The sequence below is a fragment of the Pristis pectinata genome, chromosome 7 (assembly GCF_009764475.1).
Source record: "Pristis pectinata isolate sPriPec2 chromosome 7, sPriPec2.1.pri, whole genome shotgun sequence".
In the NCBI taxonomy this organism is placed as follows: domain Eukaryota; kingdom Metazoa; phylum Chordata; class Chondrichthyes; order Rhinopristiformes; family Pristidae; genus Pristis; species Pristis pectinata.
In genome coordinates this window covers 37,058,293-37,066,149 of record NC_067411.1, presented here as the reverse complement: position 1 = coordinate 37,066,149, position 7,857 = coordinate 37,058,293, and the positions used below count along the sequence as shown (strand labels likewise).

The 7,857-nt window shown below is 38.4% G+C and overlaps 1 long non-coding RNA gene across 1 annotated transcript; it reads right to left on the bottom strand.

The window, feature by feature from the left end:
* Positions 1–374: 374 nt before the first annotated feature.
* On the bottom strand, positions 375–6,279 carry LOC127572198 (uncharacterized). The gene is made up of 3 exons (XR_007956602.1): positions 6,258–6,279; positions 5,195–5,270; positions 375–426 (listed from the first exon to the last, which is right to left on the bottom strand). It is a non-coding gene; the product is annotated as an uncharacterized LOC127572198 (long non-coding RNA).
* Positions 6,280–7,857: the final 1,578 nt, after the last annotated feature.

The following is a 7,857-nucleotide window of genomic DNA, read 5'->3' as shown; positions in this document are numbered from 1 at the left end:
ACCCAATGTGATCGGAATGGTTTCCTACAAAGTACACCCTGTGTATCTGCAGGAATGTGAAGAATACAAGCAACCCCTGCATGGAGGCGACCCCAGATGAAGGGTCTCAACCCAAAATGTTGACTGTTCATTTCCCTTCATAAATGCTGCCTGACCCATTGTGTTCCTCCAGCTCTTTGTGTATGCTGCCTGACCCATTGTGTTCCTCCAGCTCTTTGTGTATGCTGCCTGACCCATTGTGTTCCTCCAGCTCTTTGTGTGTTGCTCCAGGTTCCAGCATCTGCAGTCTCTTGTGTCTCCATGGTTCAAGAGGCACTTGATTTTTTTCATGATGCTCCTCCAGGTCCAATTGTATCACAGCATAAGCACTGCCGTGGTGATTTAAAAACAGAAAATTGCAGAAACACTCGGCAGGTCAGGTGGTATCTGTGGTGAGGGGAAAACAGAGTTAATGTTTCAGGTTGAGGACTAGAAAAGAGAGGAAACAGAGGTGGTGTGGGGAAAGATAGGCAAAGGGAATATCTATGATAGGGTGCGGAGAGGGTGCTGTGGTGATATGTTGTAGATGTCATCCGTTGATGGGTTATAGGGGCAGATAGAAAATGAACAAAAGCAATAGTTAGATAGAACAAATACAAACAAAGGAATATAAAAGTTGCCAAATACAGGGCTGATGGACATACCTAGCAGGCCAGACTGTGCTTAACAGATTGAAAAAACTGAGCCACAATCACAAATGGATGACTTATGAGCAAAATGGCCATTTCTGATACAGACACAGAGAGGAAGTTATCTGAAGTGGTAGAATTTGATATAGACCCCTGAAGACTGCAATGTGAAGATAGAGTGCTGTTCCTGAAACTTACATTGACCTTCATTATAACAATGCAACTTAAAATTAACCTGTTTTCTCTCTTTCCCAGTTTTAACAAGGGGTCTTTGACCTGAAACATTAACTCTTTTTCATTTTCCACAGATGCTCTCTGAACTGCTGAATGTTTCCAGTGTTTTCTGTTTTTGTTTAAGATTTCCAACATTTGCAGTTTTTTGAATTTTTGCCCTTGTTAATGTGAGAGCTCCAAAGTACAATTCACAAGTGGGCACCTCCAGAGTTTGGAAGCTGAGTTGCAAAGTTCATAAACCTAGTGCCAATTCCAATGGAAATTTCTCCAACCTTTTCCAGATAATCTACAACTCAATTTTTGGGGGAAGTGGGGTGGGTGAGGTGGAAGGTTGTGGTCAGGTTGGGGAAGGAATCCTTTCACAGAATTGTTGAAGAAAGCAGCTGTGGGACTGCGGTCACTATTACTGAACTTGCTCGGCAATTACTCAGTCCTCATCCTAGAACACTATACTCCTCATTGGGTTTCAATGGTGAAATCCAGGAAGTTTAAGAAATCATTAAAGCTTCAGACTCTTGTTAGTATGACTTCTAATGAGTGATTTACACATTGAAATTGTGTAATTTCACCCTAGGGATTTTCCCACAGATATAGCTTGGATGGGGTATCTTGGTTGGCATGAACCAGTTAGACCAAAGGGCCTGTTTTCCATGCTGTGTAACTCTATGACTCTATCTGAAAACAGAAAATGCTCAGTAGGTCAGGCAGCATCTGTGGAAAGAGAAATAGAGTTAACATTCCGGGTCAAAGATGTCTGATGAATGGTCTTCAACCTGAAATGTTAACTCAGTTTCTCTTTCTGCAGATGCTGTCTGAGAAGATTTCCCCCATTGTCTGGTGACTGAAAACTAATTGTTATAAGAACATATAAAAGTTGTATGAAGGGCCTTTGACCTGCAGTGTTAACTCTGTTCCTCTTTCTGCAGATGATACCTGACCTCCTGAGTATTTCCAACATATTCTATTTCTGTTTTTATTTAAAATCAGTTTTTTTGATTTTTATTTGCTAAATTCACTATTTTAGGAAATAGTAAGGGGATTTATGAAGATTTTGCCTGTTTATTGGTGAATTCATAACATTTCATTATTTTGCAATTTTCTGGAAACTACTGGATTACTTGAGTGAAGCAGTTTGAATTAAGATGTGTTTCCTCATGAAGTCAATTGCCAATGCATGCAGTAACCAAAGCCATTTCATTCTCCTCTTACCTTCAAAGTTCTTTCATTTAAATGGTTCAATATTTTACTTTTTTGTATCAGAATTCAAGCTTGTGCAAACTAATAGGCTAAATCCAAATAATGGGCAATTCAAGTTTTTTTGAAAATCAATGAATTTCCATCTTGGAACCTCTCTAACATTTTAATTAATTATGTGAAATACATTTAATAAAAAAAACTGAAAATGTCTAAACAATGGTGAGAAATAAATCTTTGATAGGACTTGCCAAAGATGTACCATAATGTAGAGGCCTGCATTCCCTGCTTTATCACCAAAGTCTTAAGATCTGGATCAAAGAAACATTTTTAATTGTTTCTATTCATTTGCCTGCCATTTATTTTCAAACTGAGCTTTCTATTTTTCTCTTTGGTCATCTATTGGTTGCAACTGAGTCGGATGTTGTTCTGTTAAGATAAAACTACTGCTCCCATGTTCCCAGAAAGGACCCATGTTGAAGAGAGAATGAATTAGAGGATTGGTTTTGGAGTGTTGTATCCCTAGCTCCAGCCCAGGATCCTTTCATACTTGGCTCCCCACTTGGACTGTGTTTTTTGTGAATTAGTCTGCTCCTCTGACACTTGCACTGAGACAGTGAATGAGAATAGTCCAGAAATTCTCCCTCTGATTTACTCCCACTTTTAGTATTGAAGTTCCTGGATATTATTCTGTTTTCCTTACATTGGCGTGGCAGAGTTTAAGAACACACTGTTTAAAGAGAATCAGACATGTGTCCCCCTGTCATGCATATTGGAATTGCACATATTACAGCCCCAGCAGCCATGTCTATTTCTTTTTGCAAACAGAGCAATGTCAAATTACTGTTTAGCAAACTTTCTCATAGGATCACACTGCTCTTTTCTGTTATCCCTTCAGAGCAGATTGTTTATTAATTAGCAGTCAGAAAATTCTTAAGTAGGCATTTGGCAAAAAAAGTTGTTTGTTTATGCACATTAAAGCTGGTAGACGTGCATATTATTTGACTGGAATGGGAACTGAGTATTTGACAAAAAAAATTGGAATTTGTGTCTTCTGTCAAAGTACAATTAATGAAAATAAAAATAATTAGTATGCACTGTTAATAATTTGTTAATAACATGTTAACACGATCAACCACAGTAAATTGGGAAACAAACTGGAAAGCAAATTGGTGTTTCCCCTTGCCCTTGTCAAATCTGGCTTTGTAAATATGTGCCGGTGAACTATTGCAAGTTTTAGTGACTGGAAAAAAATAGTAGCAAATATTATTTTCAAAAAAATGCAGAGTTTTGTATTATGATGCACCAGTGATATATAAGAATGGATATGCAGATAGTGAACACTAGAATGTCTTCAAGTAAAATAATTCTTACAAATTGGCCAAGTTTTTTTTAAACTATCATGAGAAGTTGTTGTGGATTTAATGGATATTCATTTCTCTCTCTTAATTCTCTCCAAACATCACTACCCAGGCCAATTCTTGTTGCATAGGCCTGGGTAGTGATGCTTGAGAGAGAATTAGTGAGCTTGCTAAATCACTTTCTAGACTGTATGTACTTTATTTCTCCATCTCTGAAAACACAGACTTGTCTTCTTGTAACTGTCATGCAGAACAGTACATCTATGAACATCTTTTTGCTCCTCTACTTGCATTCATTTTCAGACTGTTGCAAATATCCACCTCTGTTATTCCAAGGTAAGCAACAACCTTGGCAGTGACACTCTTTTTAGCACTGATTAGTTCTGGGGCTCTAGTTTGGTGAATCCTTAGTAATGGAAATAAAAATAGAGAAGATTAATAGCAGTAACTCCACAGAATTTATTTTCATAATGCATGCACTCAATCTGAGAACAACAAGGAAAATAAATCACCTTTGTTTCCCTTAAGACTTTGCAGTTTCTCTAATATTACTGAGGGTTTTTTTTTTAAGTGGAAATTCAATAACTGTCAAGGAGACCAGGGCTGTTTCAAAGTATTCGGAGGCACAGAGAGAGTGGTAGGCAAATACGTCAAGTGTTGATTTTGATTGCACAGCAGTAAAACAAAAATGTGTTGCATATATCTTCCAACTTTTCAATTGTCAATCCCAATTTCAAGCCATTGTCACTTACCTGGAGAGTAACACATAGTTTTTTGTATTTTAAAAATGATAATCACATTTCCTTTACTGATATGCATAACAAGCCAGGTAGACAAACTTGTTACGGAAACATATTTGTTAAATTATTGGACAAGCACTTGGAGGCCTGGACCATTAATCTAGAAACCTGAGTTCAAATCCCAGCATGCAAATTAGGACTTTAAATTTGAGTACTTAAGTTAAACTGGTATCATTAATGGTAACCATGAAACCACAAGATTGTTGCTTAAATTCCCTACTTTCCTTAAAGAAATCCTTGTTTGGTCAGCCCTATATGTGACTCCAGGTCCACCAATGTAGTTATAGAGTCATAGAGTTATACACCATGGAAGCAGGCCCTTTGGCCTCCTTGTCCATTCTGACCAAGGTGCCTACCTGAGCTAGTCTCATTTGACTGCACTTAGCCCATATCCCTCTAAACTTTTCCTATCACTGAACCTGTCCAAATGTCTTTTAGATATTGTAATGACACCCACCTATACCCCTTCCTCTGACAGCTCATTCCATATACCCACCACCCTCCACGTGAAAACTTGCCCTCGGATCCCTTTTAGATCTTTTCCCTCTCTGTTTAAACCTAGGTCCTCTAGTTTTAGATTCCCCTACCCTGGGAAAAGGACTGTGAACATCCACCTTAACTATGCCCCTCATGACTTTATTTACCTCTATAAGGTCACTCCTTAGCCTCCTACACTCCAGCCAAAACAGCCCCAGCTTAACTCAAGCCATCCAGTCCTGGGGACATCCTTGTGAATCCTTTCTGCATCCTTTCTAGCTTAATGACATTCTTGCTATAGCTAGGTGACCAGAACTACACACAATACTCCAAGCGCAGTCTCACCAATACTATGTACAGCTGTAACATGATGCCCCAACTCTTCTACTCTGTGCCCTGATTGATGAAGGCAAGCATATCAAATACCTTCTGTAATAGCCTCCGGGGCCCTGTCACTTACTGTGTAAGCCTTGCCCTTGTTTCACTTCCTAGACGCAATTCGGGATGGTCAGTAAACACCAGCTTCTTCCTGTGAACTAATAAATTATATGGCATTAAGGTAAAATTAATATATTGCACATAACTTACAATACCACATTAAGAAATATGAATGGGGATTTAGTCTATTTTTACATTATAAAACATGTAGCAACATTCAGAAGCAAGTATGCATGGGGCGAGACTGGTAGTTTGTGTCAAAGGAAAAGAACCATGAAGCGTGTATCTGTAAGAATGTCTTTAAGAACTGACTGTAACACTAGGTGTGACCTTGATACATTGTTGTACCAGGCACCACTGTTAAGTTGAGAACTGAGGCTTCAATAAAGGGTATGTTGCTGGATCTGCCTCTATTTCTTGCCTTTGCAAGCAGCAACACAAGTGAGTCTTCAGACAGTACAAATTCTTTACATGCAATCCTAATTTTAGCAATGCTGGGCAAGTAATTATACACAAAATAATAAATGATAGGAAATAGCATACACAAATGCCATTCCAAAATAATTTGGAAGTGAATATTGATAACTATTGGTCTCAAGCAAAGAAATAACAAATTATAGGACATTATTTCAAAATTATTTTAATATTGTCCCTCTCCTTTAAAATGCTTGGTGATGTATCTGTGTAAATCTAGTGACTAGTTAGTAATATTGATGAACATTGGTGGCCAAAGTTCAGGAGATAATGTAATATCCAAACATTGCTGACAGATGGTTGCCTTTTAATCCTCGAGAGTGTAGCTTTGCCTTCATCGAGAGGAAGATCTGGCATGGGAACACCATACATTGGTATCTGAAACCATCTGACTTTCTTTTCCTTTCACTCTGAGTGGAATTGAGAATTTCCTCTCATAATGCCAGTCAAGTAAATGAGTTACTTTCCACCTGATCCTGGATTGAGCATTTTCCAGTAGCAGTATAATGCTTGGAAACTTTCACATTTTGTAAGGCTCTTCAAGGTTTGAGAAATTGGCTGCAATCATCTATAATCTCCACCCTAGTTATATTAAAAAGGTGTTTAATTACCAATTTGCAGAGCTGCTTTGTAAATGCGCAGGTGATATCAGCAAGTAGTATAACTCCATTGTCTGCTTCTGATCGCATGCCTCAGAGACTGGTGGCTATGAAATAAAGCAGCAAGACATGAATGTATAACTCAGAACTAATGCAATTCAAGAATATAAGCTTTGATTGCTTTTTCCTCTCTCTCATTCAAGCCAATCTTTTGATCATGGAGATTGGGAATGGAATATCTTGTATTAGAATTGACCAGTATCAGCACCAGTAACCTGCTGGTAAGTTATTGCTTAATAAAAGCAAAATAAAACAGCTATTCTTTGATAATATGTCTCTCCAAACCAAGCATCAGCAGAGGTTTTTCAATGTCTTACACAAGCTATCCTTTGGATTTCCTGTGTGAGGTTGCTATACTAGTACTGAGTTAAGAGGTGATTTGTATTATCTCTGTGCTGATGAATAGCTAGATTGTGATTGCTTAAACATATTTAACATAGGATCCTTGAAAACATTATTGACAATGGAAATACATCTTATTAGGCCAAGCTATATTTGAACGCAAATTTTTGCGGCAAACGCCTGCCATCCAATTTTCTAGAAATCATTAATTTTAGCTGTTTTTCCCTTTGTTTCTAAAATGATTGCTTCAGTCAGTGATGCACATAGAACTTCCAAAAATATGCCCTTGTTCATGCAAAGTGATGCAAATGGGCTAATTATCTTAGGCAACTGTGGCACAACTGCCAAAAATTCATTTCAGGATTTTAATTGGAGTCTTGTTTCCTGAAGTGTGCTCTCGGGGTATGAACCCCATTGAGACACAGCCTATGTTTATCAGAGTAGCTGATGATGATGTGAAAATCTGATTATAAAGGGAAGAATTGTGGGATTTGGATTTGTGCCTACAATTCCCCACATGAGTTCCTGATCTCAGTCTTCTCTGTTTGAACGTAACCATTGGGTACCTTCATGCATGATCTACCTTCAAATCCTCCTCCTGGCTACCTGCCAGATCCATCCATGATGTAAGATGGGGGAATAATTTTAACTTAATCTGCCCTCTTGAGTTTATTGACATGATCACGTCAACTGCAAACAAAGTAAAATCAGGGACTGTGTACAATGGATGGTCTGATGACGGTTTTTGTGCCAGGTAGATTAGCTTAAAATTATCCTCTGTTACTCTTTGGATCATTTTGACCTAGTGAAAAGCTGATGATGTTCAATCAGGCATCCACTTTTATACCAATTTTGATTCTTTTGGAAGTCAATGGAAGTCAAAATGATGATGCCTGATACAGACCCTTCCTGCTTGGTGAGGTACATTAAGGTTGTTTCTTGGTTCCTTCGTGAAAGACAAGTCCAAAGATTGTAAGAAGGCAAAGGTACACCAATGCAAATGGAGGAAGAGAGGGAATATGGAAGGGAGAGGCTCCTCTGGTTGCTCCCACATGCTTCTTACTGGCTTGTTCAGTGACGGGTAGTGGTCTGAATTCTGGACCTCAGCCTCTTTCCCAATGAGTATGGGGAAGATACAGTGAAATCTCAATGAGTAATTTTCAAGAAGTTGGTATAAGACCATAGCAACTTTGGTGAGGCACAATCTTAT